The 19,354-nt window shown below is 47.9% G+C and overlaps 1 protein-coding gene across 1 annotated transcript in view; it reads left to right on the top strand.

Annotated features, from left to right (window-relative positions):
* Positions 1 to 9,044: 9,044 nt before the first annotated feature.
* The window catches only part of SLC18B1 (solute carrier family 18 member B1), a gene marked incomplete at its 3' end in the record, with an annotated part of 87,062 nt that continues 76,752 nt past the window's right edge, over positions 9,045 to 19,354 (top strand). The window contains exon 1 of the mRNA XM_082250915.1: positions 9,045 to 9,128. The remainder of the gene's footprint in view (positions 9,129 to 19,354) is intronic.

Here is a 19,354-nt window from a genome sequence, read left to right as displayed (position 1 = left end):
AAAAGACCCTAGACCCCTCCCCTATTTTCCTTTAACGGCATTTTTGCATACAGCCGTTTTTCAAATTTGCCGCCTTTTGCAGCACAGTAACCCGGAAGTGACGTCATGGACGCCGCCTCCGGGTTACGTCATCGGAGACCCGATCGATGCCGTTTCCGGCATTCATCGGGACTCCATCCAGCCGGCGGACGTGCCGGCTGGGTGCTCGGGGCTCCCGGTGGAACGGGAGCCCCGGGCAAAGCCACGGAAGGCGGCGGGAGGGGGGGGACGTCCCCTCCCGCCCCCCGGGTACCGATCGAGCGGCTCCCGAGCCGCATCGGTCAGTACCGACGGAAAGCCAACCGTCGGCTCTAAACCACGGTACCAGGATGGTGCCTCTAGCTAGAGGCATCATCCCGGTACACTACCGCAAAGTTTACCGACGTAGACCTACGTTAGTATGCGGTAAGTGGTTAAGTTCCTACAGACTGTTGCTACGGTTTAACCCAGGGGAATCCAGAAAATGCAATTCTCAGCAGCCCTCTAGGGGGCAGTGCTATACTAGTGACACTGCAGTTGGAGAGAAAGTCATAGAGAACAGGGTTTTTCTATGGTTTCCTGGGTCACTGGGGAAACTCTCCAATTGTGTTCTGCCACCTAATGTGACTCTAGCAGCCATCTTGGGTCAGGCAGAGACTTTTTAGGGCCCTGGCTTCTAGCTTTGGCGCACACTTTGTGAGTTGGTAGAGTAGGGACTGGTACCCTGTCTGATAACAATAGAGCTAGGGACAGGGAAAGGTTCCTGACGAGCAGGGAAAACTTAGGGCTCGCAACTTCTTTGGAAATCTGCCTGCTAGGGTACAAGATGGCCAGGCCACATTTTGCCCCTCTCTAAAGAGGCTGTCAGTTTGGCTGAATTCTGCTCTCTACATGCTGTTTGAACTGTGAATGTTCCTGGCTGGTCTGCTTTTCCAATTTGTTATTTGGGAACTGTCTCTGCAATATTTTAATACAAGTTCTTGCATTGCACTGGGCTGCACATCCCACCTACAAGCAGGCAGCTTGTAACTTGAAACACAAACTATAAAGAACCAGCAAAGCAGCTCCAGACACATACTTTACAGTCACCATAGCCCTATGGGAATATAATCATTTAAAACAAATGGGTGACAGGGGTGATGATCCTGGGGCCACTTCCCTATTTTTTTGTGGCCCTAACATTCCAAGCTTATATACAGCCATCACTCCTCCTCAAAAACACAGTGCCCCTTGTATTTCCCCCCACAATGTTAAAATGGTAACCCTGCACTGGGAGAGATCTGTACTGAGGGAAAACTGTACTGGGGAAGATTTGTACTGGAGGACAGCTGTACTGGAAATTATATGTACTGGTGAAATCTGTACTAGGGGCAATATGTATTGGGGCGGAGCTGTATTGAGGGTGATCTGTAGTGGGGAGAGCTTTACTGAGGGGGGGGGGGCTATGCTGGAGGGAGTTGTACAGGGGGGGCAGTGGCGTCTCCAGCTTTTATATTTAGGGGGGGCACATGGGGGGACAGGGACAAAAGTAGGGGGGCCAACTACAACGCAATTTTTATATGATATATATATATATATATACACATACATACATACATACATACACTATTTTCTATCTATCTATCTAGAATAGATAAATGACAATGTGGACTGACACACAGATAGAATTTTACAGCTGGACATAGCAAACTTACGGACATGTATTATACATGTTTGCCATGTTCAACTGTAAAGTTCTGTCAGCGGATCAGTCCACATTGTCATTTTCAGGGGCGTGAGGGCGGTACGAGAAAGGAAATGTGCAGTGGACTCACTGCTCCACTTACCTGCCACCTCTAAAACCGATGTCCCCAGGCCTGCTCCTTGCGTGCTGGCTGTGTCTGGCTCCTCTGCTGCCTCGCCTTACCAGTGACTCCACTCATGTTGTCCACACACTCTGGGCCTTCAATAGCATAAAACATAAAACATTCGTGAAAAAATGGCCAAATAAAGACATAAACATGAAATATTCCTGACAATTGGCATCAGTCACGAATATTTCATGTTTATATATTTGAAGGCCCAGAGCATGCGGACAGCATTAGCGGAGTCACCTGTAAGGCGAGGCAGCAGTACGCAGCAATGGAACCAGACACAGCGAGCCAGCACACAAGGAGCAGGCTCGGGGACATCGGTTTTAGAGGTGGCACTAGTGGAGCAGTTCAGCTCAGCTGTAAAATAAATTTGGTCAGCATGTCAGCCCACATTGTCATTTACAGGGGTGTGAGGGTGGTATGAGATGCAAATGTGCAGTGAACTCAATGTGAGTCCATTGCACATTTAAATCTCATACCACCCTCATACCCCTGAAAATGACAATGTGGCCTGACATGCTGACAGAATTTTACAGCATTGTTCAGTTGTAAAATTCTGTCAGCTCCGCATGTCAAGCACTGTCCACATTGACAATTGTTGGGTCAGGGTGTGAGGGTGGTATAATGCATGGGCAGTGAGTGGACTCACTGCTCCAGTGACTCACCTCCCACTGGCTGAGGCTGCCACTTCTATGATGCCGCCCAGCCTGCGGCTGCTGCTCCTTGTGTCCTGGGCTGGTGGCTGGCTCGGCTCCTCAGAGTCCGCCACTCTGGCGCTTGCTTGCTGCTTGGCTTGTTGCTGGCTCACTGGCTGGACTGGCATATGCTTGCTGCTGCCAGATGCCAGTGTCCCGGTCCCGACCCCAACTCCCCGACAGACTTCTGACAACACCGCGGCGGCGCGCGCAGGGCAGGACTGGGAATGAAAACCAGCCCTGGAAATAATTTCATACCAGCCCCATAGTATTATTATACTGGCCTAACAGCATAATGCCATTTTTTTGTTCATAAAAGGGAAAACCATGCATTTTAAAGCACATGTGAAGAGTGTATTATAGATAAGACAGATATGAAAGCACATTGGGCTTATATATATATAAAAAAGAAAATTCTGGTTAAAAGTGGTGAAGGTGGAGCAATCCAGGGGGACCCCAGGAACTCTGGGAATGTGTGTGTGTGTGTGTGTGTGTGTGTGTGACTTGCCTGGTGTCTAGAGGAACCCTGGTTGAGAATGGCTGATCTCATAGGTTTAGAGGTTTAGGAGATGGAGGTGAAAGTCTGGAAGTAGGTAGTGATGGATCCATGGGATCACACCTTCTCAAGCAAAGCCATTCTACCATTCAGTATAGCTATCCTTTTATCATTGGTCCTCATCCATGACATCCATGCAGTGAAGATTAATGTCGTTATCTTAAACAGAGAGTGCACAATACTGTCTGGTTGTTTAAGAAGTAGCATTTCCATGGGGTCTTTATTGAAGTGGGGCTGGAACAGTTCATTTCTTAAGTGTTTGATCACAGGATTCCTGCCTCCAGAAAAGTCCATTATATATGATTGAATTTCTTAATTTATGTAAGCTGGAAAACATTGGATTTGCATTTCTTTTCACCCAGCCCTGAAATTTTCACAGCCCAACCAGGCCTCAGAGCTAGGTTGCTGTCCTGATTCTGGTCACCAGCCCGTCCCCAACCTGTGAATGGACAGTGGAGCCATAGCAGCAGCACAGTTTGGAGTCATCCATCTATCAGAATGTTCCTTTTCAGCTCATATGCAGTGCACTACAGTATACCCGATTGACTCCTAGCACTGCCCCTCCTCTTCCAAAAGTGTTGCTGTGTAGCAGGTTACATGAGGCCAATACCAAGTCAAAAGGGGGTACAGTATTTGCACTAGCTATAGTTAAAAGGTAAACATCTCAGCTAAACAAATATTGTCCAAATAGAAGAGCCATTGGTATGGTATAGTGCCAGGGGTCTATATCACTCAATAAAAAGTTACATGGTCAGGGAGTCTCTATGGAAGGAAGGAGGAGGATGATAGGACACAATCCATCGCTCCCATATCTTTTGAAATGTTGCCAAAGTGTCAAAGACTAGGCCGGGTACGAGTCTCAGTGTGTGTGTGTGACCCACCTCCTCACTGGCGACCATGCTGCTGCTTGCGCGACTCGCTGTGTGGGAGGGATGATGGATCGGCGCCGTGACAGTCTTGGATTCGAGTCAGTTAGTTGATCCACCGCCGCGCAGCCGCCCCCGCCGGATGTGACGTCATGCCGCGCACATCGGCTGACGTAGGGTATATCGGACCGCACCGTCACTCTGGAGCGCAGCGGGGGGCTGCAGCGGCAATAATTGCGGCCGGTGTAACGTTAAAAAACCATACCCCGTGAAGAAACCATACCCTCGTCATTTCCTGTCTGAAACAGCTGAGCAGCGTTTTCACGGAACACCGGCCCCAATGCTTAAAGCGGCCCCAGTCTCCCCTGGGCGTGCGCGCGCTTTCGGCCAGCCTGGGGCGGGCTGGTGCTTGGTCGATCCACTGTGCACGCCCCCCTCTGCCCGCCGGGGCGCTGCCCAGCCCCGCCCGCGCCCGCCGGTCTGTGTGAGTCTGTGTGTTGTGTGCGCGGCGCGGCGCGAGACAATGATAATCCATGACTGTGTTGTGCACATAATTAATTAGGGGGGGCACATGGGGGGCCCAGACTTATTTTGGGGGGCCATGGCCCCCTCTGGCCCCACCCTAGTGACGCCACTGAGGGGGGGATCTGTACTGGGTAGATCGTTACTTGAGGAGATCTCAACTGGGGGGGGGGATTTGTGCTAGTGGGGGATCTGTATTGGGGAGAGCTGTACTGGGGAGAGGGGAATCTGTACTAAAGGAGAGCTGTACTGTAGAGATCTGAACCCAGTAGAGCTTTATTTTGGAGAGCTCTGCTCGGGGTGGGTTTACTGGGGGAGATAGATATTGGGGAGAGCTATACTGGGGAGATCTGTGCTAGTGGGGGATCTGTACTGGGGGAGGTCTGTACTAGAGGGGGATCTGTACTGGGGGTGAGCTGTAGTGTGGAAGAGCTCCATGAGGGGAAATCTTTATTCGGGGAGACTTGTACTAGTGGGAGCTCTGTACTGGGAACAGTCACTGGGGAACTCTGTACTAGGGAGAGGTGTACTGGGGGAGCTCTGTACTGGTGAAGAGCTACTGTATACTGGGGCGAGAGCTATTATGGGGAAGAGCCCCACGAGGGGAAAGATGTACTGGGAGAGATCTGTACTGGTAGAAGCTGTATTGAACTATGGCTGTACTTCTGATCACCGCACTCTGTACATTGAGCTGTATCTGACATACTCCTGACCACTGCACTCTAAGTACATTACATACTTCTAAGCATTGCACTATTTATACTGTACAATAGTTGCTGGTTGCTAAGTAGTCACTGACTATGTTAACGAGTTTCTTCTTAAAGGTGGGCTGCATGCAAAAAAGCATACTATACTGTATGTTAAGGAAGAGTTTCATTTGGGTCTGTCGCATAATGGTTCTCTGTATGCCATTGTATGTAAGGATAAACTGCCCCCCCCCCCCAAAAAAAAAAAACAAAAAAACAACTACAACCCATAGGTGCTCCACTCAGGTTAATAGGGCCCATACAGGGTGAAGTGGAGATGTTTTTATGGATGGGAAGTGCCAAGGTGCGACAAATATTTGCTTACAACCTCCTGTAAAAATAAATGATAGGCTGCATCTATATGCGTGTAATCACATACCTGCATACCTACAGTGATGGATGAGTGGCCCTGGCTGCAGAAATCCTGCTTATCCATACCTACAGTGATGGAGGAGTGGCCCTGGATGCAGACATCCTGCTCATCCATCCCTGGACACATGCAAATCCTCGAATGTGTGGTGACAAGGTTACGCAACCTGTCATTTGTGCAGGTGGCTGTACACAAACACCATTGCGTCAGCAAAAGTATGCTGATACTCATTTTGGCCCCTAGTGGACTATTTAAGGCTCTACAAGGGAACAGAAGAACCTAACCCTGTGAATAAACCGGTCATGTACCTGGCCGGGCCGAAATTAAGGAGAGGGCTCACTTAGACCTCTTATTTCACCTGTAGTTTGTGACAGGGTGTAACAGGGCAAAGAGTGGCATGGGTGCCTGTAGGAGATCCTGGCCAGAAGATGCTCTGGGTAGCCCAGGTCTGTATAGAGTACACAACGGGAATCTGTACAGCAGCTAGACCCAAAGCTGGTAGATGTAGGATCTTGCAGTCATAGGTATGCATAGCCTATTGCATTACAGTGTGCAACCTAAAGCTCAAACACACGTGTTTGTGTCTACATATTTATGACCCTGGCACATTGATCTTCTTGCCAGCACAGTGAGTGCCGGTTCACACTAACGCGGTACGACTTCGGGGGCGACCTGTGAAGTCACGTGCACCGCGACTTCGGCGCGACTTGCACAGACTTCATATAATGAATGTCTATGCAAGTTGCTCCGATGTCGCCCTGAAGTAGTACAGGCTTGAGTCGCTCCTATTAGAACGGTTCCCGTAGCACACAATGGACCGCGACTTGTCAGGCTGACCAGTCGCCTGACAAGTCGCAGTAGTGTAAATAGACTCTGAAAGAAAAGTGCGTAAACACTTCTCCCTTGGCAGAGCCAGTAAGGGGGAGATCTTTCCCATCTTCCTGCTGGCAAACAGAGCGCTAATGCTAGTGCGCATGGGATGATCAGGGTGTGCCCAGGCACATGCTTGCAGTGTAGTCAGGCAGGCAGGAGTTGGCAACAACCGGGCAGGAGACAGAAGCAGAGTCGGTGCCAGGCCAAGGTCAGTATCAGGCTGGCAGTGCAGGTACCAGATCAGCAGACAGAAGAGAAAGTTGGGTCACAAGCTGAGGTCAGCACCATAATATCAGGAGCAAATGGAGTTAAACGAAGCCAGGTCAAACACAGAAGTAAGCGTGGGATCAGATCACAGAAGCTGATGAACACTGACTCAGCAATCTTCTGAACCCTTGTACAGCCTTAAATGGTCCACTAGGAGCCAAAATGTCAGCATACATGTGCATGCATATCAGCATACTCATGCTGATGCACGTATGGCTCTTACGGTTTGTGGTTGCAGGAAATGTATTACACACACCTTTTCCTGACAGAACCCTAACCCCATTCCTTTTTTTAAAGCAGAGTTCCGGCCACGAAAAAGTTTTTTCAATAAAAATACCCCCGGGACAGTCAGGGCTAGTACATTCCACAATGGATAGCCTCTGTACTGTCCGGGTGGCATTTACCTTTTAGAAGAAATACTTACCTTGAAAACTTCTTCTCCAGCGCTGCTATCTCGGATGTGGGCAGCTGAAACCAGCGCGTCCTCTTCTGCGTCCTCTTCCGTGTCCTCTTCTTCCAGAATGCCCCGCACCGGCCCCTCTCGTCACTTCCGGTGCGGGCCCGTCATCCCTCCACAGCTTCTGGGCACTTACCTTGAAAACTTCTTCTCCAGCGCTGCTATCTCGGATGTGGGCAGCTGAAACCAGCGCGTCCTCTTCTGCGTCCTCTTCCGTGTCCTCTTCTTCCAGAATGCCCCGCACCGGCCCCTCTCGTCACTTCCGGTGCGGGCCCGTCATCCCTCCACAGCTTCTGGGCATGCCCAGAAGCTGTTTAGCAGGGAATGAGGCGCCGCGCCGGAAGTGACGAGCGGGGCCGGTGCAGGCGCATTGATTCCTGGGAGCGATGACATTCAGCTCCCAGGAATCAATTGGCACTTTTCCACTGCAAGTACCGGCTAGTACCGGCTCGGCTCTACTCGGCCCTGCTTGGCCCGGTTTGCTTTTCCACTGCGGTACCGCATGGTATAGTGTCAGAACGGTTCGGTACGGTACGGTATAGGTTTGCTTTTCCACTAAAGTAGTACTAAAGTTAAGTGGGTGGGATAACAACGGGTGGGTGTGATTCTCTGACCAATCAGTGGCTAGTAGTGACTGCATGCAAAGGATTGTGGGATATGGTAGCAGTTTGGTACCTGTTGGAACCACAATCGGGTAGGTACTGTTTTTTCAGAGCCGTACCGTACCGTTCGGTTCCATGCAGTGGAAAAGCAAACCTATACCGTACCGTACCGAACCGTTCCGGCCCTATACCATGCGGTACCGCAGTGGAAAAGCACAAAAGCGTGCCGAACCGGTATGGTTCCATGCAGTGGAAAAGCGCCAAATGCAAAGAGGAAGTGACGGCGCGGGCCGCGGCCGCCGAGGGAGGAAGTGGAAGAAAGGTAAGTATATTTTTCTTAAATAACAAGGTAAGTAAACAAAAAAAAAATCGTAACTATCCATTTCTTTATCAGGTGACCAAAAGCAAGCGGATGGCCCAAAATCGATTATCGATAAATCGATACCGCTTTAACATCGGTATGTGACTACCTTTGTCTAAAGGAGCTTTTCCACTGCATGGAACCGTAACGGTTCGGCACCCTTTTGTGCTTTTCCACGGTACGGTACGGTACGGTACGGTATAGGTTTGCTTTTCCACTGCATGGAACCGAACGGTACGGTACGGCTCTGAAAAAACAGTACCTACTCGATTGTGGTTCCAACAGGTACCAAACTGGTACCATATCCCACAATCCTTTGCATGCAGTCACTACTAGCCACTGATTGGTCAGAGAATCCCACCCACCCGTTGTTATCCCACCCACTTAACTTAGTACTACTTTAGTGGAAAAGCAAACCTATACCGTACCGTTCCGACCCTATACCATGCGGTACCAGCAGTGGAAAAGCAAACCGGGCCAAGCAGGGCCGAGTAGAGCCGAGACGGTACTAGCCGGTACTTGCAGTGGAAAAGTGCCATATCTTCCCTCGCCAGTTGTATGCAAACACCTGTAGCTCCTGGCCGTGTGTCTTCATGCCGTACAGGCCCTCTGTGCCCTTAAAAATGAGGCCTAAACCCGTCTCCTTTTTTCTATCATCAGTATGTGGTGAGTACATTCACTTATCATGTTTAACATGCATGGGGTGATGATACGGGCTCTTAAGGGCCAATGTTTTCTTAGTATAGGAGCATGACACATAGAAAATGGTAGGAATCGGAGGACAGTGAGCGAATTGTGTAAGAATGTGCTTCATCCAGCCCCTGGTGATTAGGGGAGGGCGAGTCTAAACACACAGGACAGCCCTGTGTAGGAGCTAGAGCTCTCACTTCACAATCTCAGCTGGGGAAGAAGAAATAGGAGCTGCAAAATCACAGGAGACAGGTCATTTTACAACTGATTGGACACTTTCTTACAAAACGGATGTCTTGTGTATCTGAGGGCCCTGGTGTTTGATAACCGAGGAGAGAATGTGTAAATCTCTTCGACAATGTGTATTATTTTCTCTTTTCTTCACTCTTTATGTTCATGAATGTTACTTGTGTGCTTTACTTGGAGCTGGTGTGGGGGATATGAAGATCAAGGAGTTTTCTGTGCACAGTGTTAAACTTTGCTTGGCTTTGATGGATAGGAGAATGGCCCCCTGAGTATAGGAAGGAAGTTTGTAAGGTAAGTGTGGATGGTTAGGTAACTCCAGCTGGCTATAATGTTTACTATAATCACTTAGGACCCAGGCACGTGTCTCATGTCAGTGTTTGGAAAATGAATGTATGTACAGTGTATCTTAATTTAATGAAATATTTGTTTTAGGGGCAGTTCACACCGGGAATCGCACAGGAACACGCTGCGCGTTCCTGTACAATTCATGTGCAGTTCTGTGCGGTGCGATTTCAGCCTATTCAAAATGAATGGGCTGAAATCACACCGCACCAAAAGAAGTGCATGCACTACGTTTTAAAATTTACTGCACTGCAACCACATCAGATTGTACTTTTGTACCATGCGATCTGATGCAGGCAAACGCACCGTGTTTGCTCCCTGCTTTTTGGGTGTCAATTATTGACACCCACTGCAGATTGTGTTTTGAATGCTGTGAGGGAAATGCGCACAGAACGCAGGTTTCCTGCACCGCGTTCTAGTGTGAACTGGCCCTTAGGTCAATCGAAGGCTAGGTTCACATCTATGCGTTTTTCTTTTTTTTTTTTTTTTTTGCGTGTTTACAGATCCACAGAAACACACTACCATCCATTTAACCTTATTTCCAATGTGTCCTGTTCACATCTGTGCAGTTTCCCGCAATGCCTTTTTTGGAAAGGTGCAGGGACTTTTTTTTACATGCACCACGGTGCATTTTTGAGTCCATAGACCTTAATGGAATTGCATCAAAAACGCATTTAATTTCTCTATCTATTAAGTTTTAATGCCTATACCATAGGCCATTCTACTTGACACATGGCAGAGAACAATATACAGAGGGAGACCATGGAAGCGCTCTCAATTTAATTTGATTTTTTGTTGCTGGTTTTTTCTTTTGCTTTAAGTTCTGTCTTAAAGTGTAAGTTCAGGTAAACCGAACTAACTCTAAACCTGCTCTCTGCCACATTCTAAACCTACCTAACCTATCTAACCCTGTAAAGCAAAAATCACTGTACTTGCCTAATCTGCAGCTGATCCGGTCTGGTCCCAGGATCAGCATCAGCTGTCAGTGGCTTCAGTGTGGAGATGGGTGCAGGAGAGGCAGCTGACAACAGAAGCCTTAGGGCTCTTTCACACGGCCGCTCCGCTTGTCTGCAAATCATCCTATTTTTTTGGGGATGATTTGCGGACATAATGTAAGTCAATAGCATTGCGGATGTCAGCGGAATACCATCCGCTGACATCCGATTTGCCTCCTTTCAGTTCTGTTCCATTTTTTGGAACGGAACAGAACCCTATTTTTTCATCCGTTCAAAAAACGGAAAGGAAGGAAAATCGGAATGCCATAGACTTACATTAGGTCCGCATATCATCCGCAAACGGATGGGATGATATGAGGACACACGGAGCGGATGACACAAATGTCATCCGCTCCGTGAAAAAAAAAAAAAAAAGCACCAGAGCGGAGAAGAAATCCGGAGCGGCCGTGTGAAAGAAGCCTTACAGTAAGCCTATGAGTGACGTCACTTCCCAGCCATTTCACAGCCGTTGACGGTCCTCTCCTGCACACAGTTTCCACAGTTGGAGACTGGACCGGATAGGCTGCAGCATAGGTAAGTAAAAATGCTTTACATGGTTAGATAGATTAGGTTTAGAATGTGGCACAGAGCAGGTTTAGAGTTTGTTTTTGCCTGGACTTTAAGATAAACTTAAAAGCACACAGGCAAAACTTTGCTCAAGAGGTAGCATAATCTCATGACTTGTGCACATATGTCTTTGCTGAGTTGATTTATTAGGGGGATTCGGCCCACCAGCATGGGCGTCCGCAGAACTTTTTTCTGGGGGGGTCACCCATGCCCGCCTCTTTTCAACAATGTCATGAAGGGGAGGGGCTTAGTCATTATACTTATTTTGAGTATTTCTTTTTAAAGGGCAAATGGCAGCATTTATTTTTAAAGCATTTGTAAACCTAAAAAAAAAAAAAAAAAAAAAAAAAAAGAAATTGATCCTGTTCCCTTAAAGCATGTTATACAGCACAGTGCTTTGCCGTGTAATTTGGCCCCTTCTATCACCTAAAATACCTGGCTGATCCTGTCTGGCTATGTCCTCCCCTCTGTAAACTGACCACTGTATACCATGGCTGCTAAGCCCTGACACCATGGTCAGTTTACGTGTCTCCATCATCCGCAGCTCTCCTGTCCTCCTTTTCCCTACCCCCCCCCCCCTCTCCCTGTCTGTCTGCTCCTGTGTCAGTGCCATGCCCCCTCCGCTCTTGCTGCTGTAGTTTCATTTAAAGTTTCATATCCTGTCTACAGTCTGTTTTAATAATCCTGTGTGCCCCTGTGTCTGTGTTTTATAAAAAGTTTTCAGAGCACCAATCGCCGCTCACGTGACCCGCTGCCTCTCCCTCCTCCTCCCCTCCAGACTGACGTCAGCAAGGAATCCTCTGCCCCTGGCAGGTAGCTGTCAGACGGGGAAAGGAGAGAGCCGATGGGTCACATGAGCGGCGCTTGGCACTATAAAAACTGGTAAAGAATGGCTTAACACAGACACAGGGGCATGCAGGATTACTAAACAAACCAGACAGGATGGAATAAAGTGGCTTAACACCCACTTTAAAGGGGAAGTTAAGATTCCAGGGGGAGGGCATTTGACCCCCCCCCCTACTGCCCATTACCTGCGGATGCCCATGCCCACTAGGTAAATGCTACTACTCTGAATGCCACCTTTTATTGCATGCCAGGTATGCCGTATCTTATTTTTATTGTTTTGAATTTGAAATATGCTGTGATCCATCCTGTTCTACAATTGCAGGGATAATGGATGTACCTCTAATTTTTTGTATTTCTTTTCCTCTTCTGTAAGATGTACTGCCTTCATGAAGTACGCAATAAAAAATGTGACTTAAAAAAAAAAACACACATGAAAAACGCAAAACGTGCCACAAAAACGCATCACCCACATATGCATAGATGTGAATCTAGTCTTCGATTCATCATTAAAAAAACATATACAAGGATTTTCCTCTATTCTGATGCATGTTGAGGCTAGGCACACATACTTACCCTTATGCCCTGTGCTTAACCGCTTTAGATTGCTTACCTTTTTACCTCCTCCCTAAGGCTAGGTTTTCATTACTGCATGTTGGAAATGCACATTTTCCCGTCACGCAGATGCCAAGGGGTGCCATTAACTCTTAACCGCGTGGTGCAGTTAAAAAAAAAAAAAAGGGTTGGAGACTTCTTTCCCAGTGTTTCTGTGGGTAAGGAAGACCATTGAAATGAATGGACTGCCCTACATGCAGCATGCAGTCGCAAAGCTGTGAACCAAGCCTAACACTTAGAATACACACAATCCTACACAAGTAGAATTCTGTAATAGCCCTAACTACTTCTAAACCCCCCTCCTCCTAACACCTATGCTTACTAACCCGTGTAAGAAAGCTTGTATACCTACCTATTTTCAGCCTGTTCTGGTCCGGTTATGTGAGCCAGCAACCCTGTTTTATTGATTATATTAGTATACAGGATTTATATAGTGTCAACAGTTTGCGTAGCTCTTTACAATATAAAGGGAGACAATACAGTGACAATACAAGAGGCTTAGGAGGGCCCTGCTCCTGCGAGCTTACAATCTCATAGGGAGAAGCTGGTGGAACAAAAGGTAATAACTGTGAGGATTGAACAGAAGATTCTGTTATAAGCTGAAGGCAAGATAGGCTTCCCAGAAGAGTTGAATTTTTAAGGATCGTCCAAAAGTGAATGGAGTAGGAGATAGCCAGACAGATTGGGGTAGCGAGATCCAAAGAATGGGAGAGGCCTTGGTGACAAGCATGGGAGAAGGAGACAATGGAGCTAAAAAGCAGGAGGTCTTGGGAGGAGTGGAATGGTGTAACGCTCATGCGTTTTTTGTTAGTGAATGGATTTGCAGCTGCAGAATTATTACACTCAGTAGTCTTGTAGAGAATGTGTTGAACAACATATCCAACTCTCAGGACTTCATCACTGTGTACAGCCTGTTATGCAAATATACATACACTCAATATGATGTTCCTGGAGTGATAGAATGTATATGATAGAATAGAGGTGAGAGACAGGCAATAGAATGGTGAGCACTTAGTAGTAGTATTCAGGAGAGTGGTAGGTGATGATAGTATGCAGATAGGTTTTAGCAATCATGTATAGTAACAGGTGGTAGGGGACAGCAGATGAAGTATGCAAGAGAGAGTAACCTAGTGCAATGATAGGTGATGGTAGTCCCAAGAGCTAGCAATCTATGCAGATGATAGAAATAGCTTAGATAGTAATAGTCCCTTTAGTATGCAGTAGTAGATAGTGAAAGTTAGGTTGAGGAAGGAATCCCCTGCGGGGTACTTATCACTAGATGGGTTAGTAGTAGCAAGGTCCAAGAGTAATGGAGTAATCCGGTAGCGAGATACTGGATCGGTAGCGAGGTTCCGGTCTTGTTCAGGCAAGGGGAATAGCTTGAAGCTCCGGCAGCATTGGACAAGACAAGGCAACATGCGGTTTGAACGAGCAATGAGTGAGAGAAAGCCGGCGATTGAAATAGCCGCTCATAGCGGCGCCCGGCGATGACGTCATTGCCCTTAAAGGTGTATGCGTTCCATTTGGATAGCAAGATGGGACAAAATATTAAGAGAGAAATGTGGAAATTAGGGTACCAGAGGTACCAGAACATTACAAATGGATGGTTTGGGTGATGTAGCTCGGGGGAGTTGTAACTGGTTTTGTATGTTATTGTTAGTGTTTTGAACTTTAGTCAGTGGAGGGGTTGGCAGAGAGGGGTGGCGGACACTGAATGGTTGGTAAGGTGAATGAGTCTGGCAGCGGCATTCATGATAGACTGAAGAGGGGATAGCCTGTGGAGAGGTAGGCCAATGAGGAGGGAGTTACAATAGTGAGGCGAGAGATAACAAGGAAGTGAACAAGCTGCTTAGTGGTTTCAACAGTTAAAAAGGGTCGTATTTTGGAGATGTTACGGAGGTGAAATCTGCAAGATTTTTGACAGTGATTGGATTTGGGGCTGAAAGGACAGGTTGGAGTCCAGGATTACACTTGGCACCCTGACATGAGGGGAGGTACTGATGGTAGTATTGTTGACCTTGATGGAGAATTCAGGGGAGGGGGCACAGGCAGAAGGAAATATTATGAGCTCAGTTTTAGAAAGATTGAGTTTAAGGGAAGTGGTGTGACATCTATGCTGATATGTCAATTAGTAAGTTAGTAATGCGAGAGGAGACTGAAGGAGTGAGGTGAGGAGTAGAGTAGATGTCATTGCTCCAGGCTTTACCCGCTTTTGCAAGCTTTTGAGACTTCCGAGTGCTCTGCTGTCCACTGTAGCCAGCTGCTGGCTGACGCAGGGAATCACGTGATCAGGGGACCTAAAAATAAGTAAGTATATACAATTAGCAAGCAATAAATTTTGGGGGAGGGAGTATTTTTAAGATTGGTTAGGGTTACCCGGAATTCTACTTTAATAATTCTATTTTAAATTGTAGTAAAGACTAACTCTAAACATCTCTCCCCCCCCCCCCTCTACCTATCCTGCATAGCCTGTATAAAATAGATCTGTATACTTGCCTTTCTTAAATCTCTCCAGTCATGTGATTTAGCAGCTCCAGCTCCCCTATGTAAGGGAACACTCGACAATGGCTGTGAATTCCCAGAGCTGTGCAATCACCCTAATGGGCCATACACACTATAAGATTTTTTGAAGACTTTTTCCTTTAGACTTACCAAAACCATATAATATGAGATCAAACCTTAACACTTTCAATTTGTATGCAATCTGGCAGGCCCTTGCACTATATAGAAAAGGTAAATCTGAAGGAAAAAGTCTTCAGAAAATCTTATAGTGTGTGTATGGCCCTTTAGGCTCCAATAGCCCAGCTACTCCCATTACCCAGTACTCCTCCTCTCCCCTGAAGCAGTTTTCACTGATGAAAAAAGAAGAAACACAACTCCCTGGAAGCATATTGAGCTGTGCAATTTTGTCAGGATACATGGTTTCTCCTGGGAGGCTAAAGCCCAGTACACACGTAGCGATTGTCGGCCGCAAATATTCGGCCGCCGACCGATCGGCCGATTGTAGGCTTGTTAGTATGAAGCTTCCTACAGCGCATTTTCGGCCGAACAGAATCTGTCGTGCAGGCATTAAAATTTTTGTTGGCCAACACCAGAACGGCCGATTGTTCGCCAGTCAGTACAGATTTCGGCCAACAGACAGCAGATTTGCAAGACTGGGCATGCTCAGAAAAGAAAAAAGACAAGGAAAGTTAACCATCACATGACATCACTTCTGCAGTCGGCTGTTGTTGGCCGACGAAATTTGTGTGCAGTCTTTTGCATTTTTCAACAGACACGACAGCCCTGGACAAAAGTCGGCCGATCGTTCGGCCGACGATCGGTACGTGTGTACGGGGCTTTACAATAATTGTGGAAGAGCAGGAATCAGCCACCATTGAACTTCTGGGGACAGAGACAATTGTTGCTCTAAAACTTGGACACGTTCCTTTTAAAACACCCTACTGGAATAGGCTTTTGTAGGACACCTCTAGGTACTTTTTTTCCATGTTTGCTTGTATGCGCCTTAATGTCAGACTAGCACTCCCAACTCTCTTTGCTTCACCCATGACTAGCTTTTAACAAACTTTTGGACTTCAGACAGACATTGTTTCCATTTTTTTAATCTAGAAAGTCAGAGTTCAGGTGTACAAGTTCTTCTGTGGACCCCAAGTGATCAGCTAAACACAACATGGTAGGGTATTGTATGGATGTGTTTTCATATTATTTCAGCTACTGTAAGTAACGGGTCTATTTCCTATGTTTCTCATGAGCTACGTCTCTTAGCAATTGTATCAAGGTGCAGTTGAACCTTTCACATGCCCCATTGCCTAGTGGGATAGTGTAGAGTTTCCTCAAGTCCAGAGGATGGTACCATTCTTGGAAGAACTCTTTTGAAACAGGGCCCCCTGGTCTAAACGTATCTTTTGTGGACAACCAAAAGGAAGCCGGAAGTGCTTCCACTCCATCTGGGTGGCAGTCTTGGCATTGTAGTCGCGGGTTGGTAATGCCACTGCAAACTTAGTAACATGGCCCAATGGCCCATCATAACTAGAACATTATGGCATCCTTTTTTTGACATGTTGTGTGCAACAAAGTCTATTGGCAGACAAACTGGTTACAGTTACAGGTGGATGATAAAAGACCACACGGTGTTGGTATACTTGTTCAACCAGCTGGAACAGACCCACACAAATGGTTTGTCTCTTGAACCAGGTGCACATTTTGTGGACAACACAGTGACTCTCTTTGTCAGAGAGGTCCTAGGTCACCTGACAGTATAATCTTCCTGGTCACTAATAAGTAATAGGGGAACATTATTCTGCAGTAAAGTACTGCACAGCATCTCTCACAACAAGATGGGACTATTAACCTAAAGCGATTATAACGTGTTTTTTTTTTTTAACTAAAATAACAAACATGTCATAATTACCTGCTCTGTGTAATAGTTTTGCACAGAGCAGCCCTCGATCCTCCTTTTTTGGGTGTGACGAAACCAGCTATTCGGACATATAACCTATGTGGGGGTATGTGCTGGGGGACCATGGGAGTGGTGTTGCTTTGGACTCGGGTCCATGTCACCCCAGGATACGGACTCTGACACTGGGACCAATATTGCAGGCCTAAAGCTGCCTGTTGCAGCAGAGGACTTCTCCACACAATGAGAGACTAAAGAGATGCTAATGACATCAAACTCAGCATTGTCTACTGTGGGGATGTGTATTGACATTTTATAGTAAGGTGTTTTGAAAATGAAGACTGGCAGTCTGCGAGCCTACGTCTTCTGCTGTCATCTGTTTAGAGGTGGTTTTGTATTACATATTCGGCTTTGTTTTGGAGGCTTGTTGTTTGTTGAGTTAAATATGATAATGTTGTAGTCTCATTCACCTATTGTCTCTTTCCAGATGACCAAGGTATGTTGACTATGTTCTGTATGCAATTACATTTGCATATGATAATGAAATCAAACACTTGAGACTGTATATATTGGAAGTGAATTGTTGAATAAAGTGTCTTTTGTTTTACCCTTCATCGAGCTTAGGCTGATGTTTGGGGGGAATTGAGGGGCCAGGTCACTACATCATGTGAAATTCTGGAGACCTAAGACAGAAATACTTGGTCCAAGTATTGGGGATCTGTTACACTGGGGTCCCCCGCTGGCGCTTCAGGCTCCTCCTCTTCAGCGAGAGTCCCCAGGGAAAGCCACTGGGATCACCCGTGCTCCCCCCCCCCCCGATCCCTTGTTATGGCATTTGATTAACAGCAGCCGGAGCCAATAGCTACCGCTGCTATCAATCTGCCCAGCGAGGAGGGAGACAGAGGCGAGAACCGCTGCTTTCATGCACATCACTGGATCAGATCGGGCTTAGGTAAGAATAAGGGGGAGGGAGGGGGGTCTGGGATCCCCAGAAGGTGGTAATACACCTTGGCTTTAGTAACACTTTGAAAAATTAGCAGTTTCTTGGTTTCTGGTAATAACTTGATCTTTCTCTGGAACGGGGCCACTGCCGCAACCATATTTCCACTAATAGGGGGGATCTTCTGAATCCTCTCTCTGATCCTCTGTCCAGTTATACTCTTCCATTGCATGGATAAGGTTTCTCAGAACAAGTCAGGGATTATTATCAACAGAGGTAACACAGGTCAATGGATGGAGGGATCCCAGGCCCAAGGACACAGGGGGCCACGCACTGGTATTAGAGTACTTTAGAAGCAATTGGTCAGGTGCTCTCCCCAGTAGCTGGGGTTACCTGGGAAGCTCGGCTTTATTAGGCTCTGGCTTGACTGACACATACCAGTTCTGACAGTGGAGGGTGGCCCATCTTGCTGCAGATTACTTGCCCAGCTACCTCTGCCTCACCAGGTGTGGCCTCTCTGAGTTGTTAAGGGAGGGAAGCAGAGAAGCTTAGCTTTCACAGGCATGTCCAGGAAACCAAGGAGTTGTGGGAAAAATAGTTACGGGGGCCTGCACCTGGTGACAAAATGTACACTCCACTGTACTTATGCAGAAGCAGTGGCATAGTGTGGGGGGTGCAGGGGGGGCCGGCCGCACCGGGCGCAACATCTGGGGGGGGGTGCGCTCGCACCCGCAGCTCTGCCCTGCCTGGCTCACTTATTCTCTCATACTGCAGTGCTGGCTGTGGCGGCGGCGCTGTGCGAATCCGATCCGAGCAGTCGGGTCGCCGCCCACTGTGGAGGGAGGGGGGGGGTTGTGCCAGGCGTGTGGAGAGCGAGGGACAATCTGGGGGAGGGACAGTGCAGTGCAGCGGCCGCCCAGCGCAGCGCTGAGTGCGGGAGCCACACCAGGTGGCACAGGCCGGAGAGGAGAGAGCCAGTGGCGACAGACGCAGGAGGAAAACCTAGGAGCCGGAGGACCTGGAGGAGAAGAGAAGACATAGCCTGCTGTGATCGGGTGCACCTGCAAAAAAAAAGGTAGGAGTCACGAGTAACACAGGACAGGAGTCAGGACTGAATATAGACCCCCCCCCCTTACAGCAGGCCAGGGTGAGGTTAGGTCTGGGGTCCCCTATATAGAGCCCCCCCTTACAGTAGGCCAGGGTCCGGACCTCACCCTGGCCTGCTGTAAGGGGGGATCTATATGGGGGACCTGGGATCTATATGGGGGACCTCACCCTGGCCTGCTGTAAGGGGGGATCTATATGGGGGACCAGGTCCCCCATGTAAATCCCCTCTTACAGCAGGCCAGGGTGAGGTGAGGTCCCCCATATAGATCCCCCCTTACAGCAGGCCAGGGTGAGGAGAGGTCCCGTCCCCCATATAGATCTCCCCCTTACAGCAGGCCAGGGTGAGGTGAGGTCCGGGGTCCCCCATATAGATCCCCCTCACCCTGGCCTACTGTAAAGGGGGTGATCTATATGGGGGACGGGACCT

Source organism: Pelophylax lessonae (genome assembly GCF_965119305.1).
Source record: "Pelophylax lessonae genome assembly, chromosome: 3".
NCBI classification, from domain to species: domain Eukaryota; kingdom Metazoa; phylum Chordata; class Amphibia; order Anura; family Ranidae; genus Pelophylax; species Pelophylax lessonae.
This window is presented reverse-complemented; position numbering and strand designations above follow the sequence as displayed.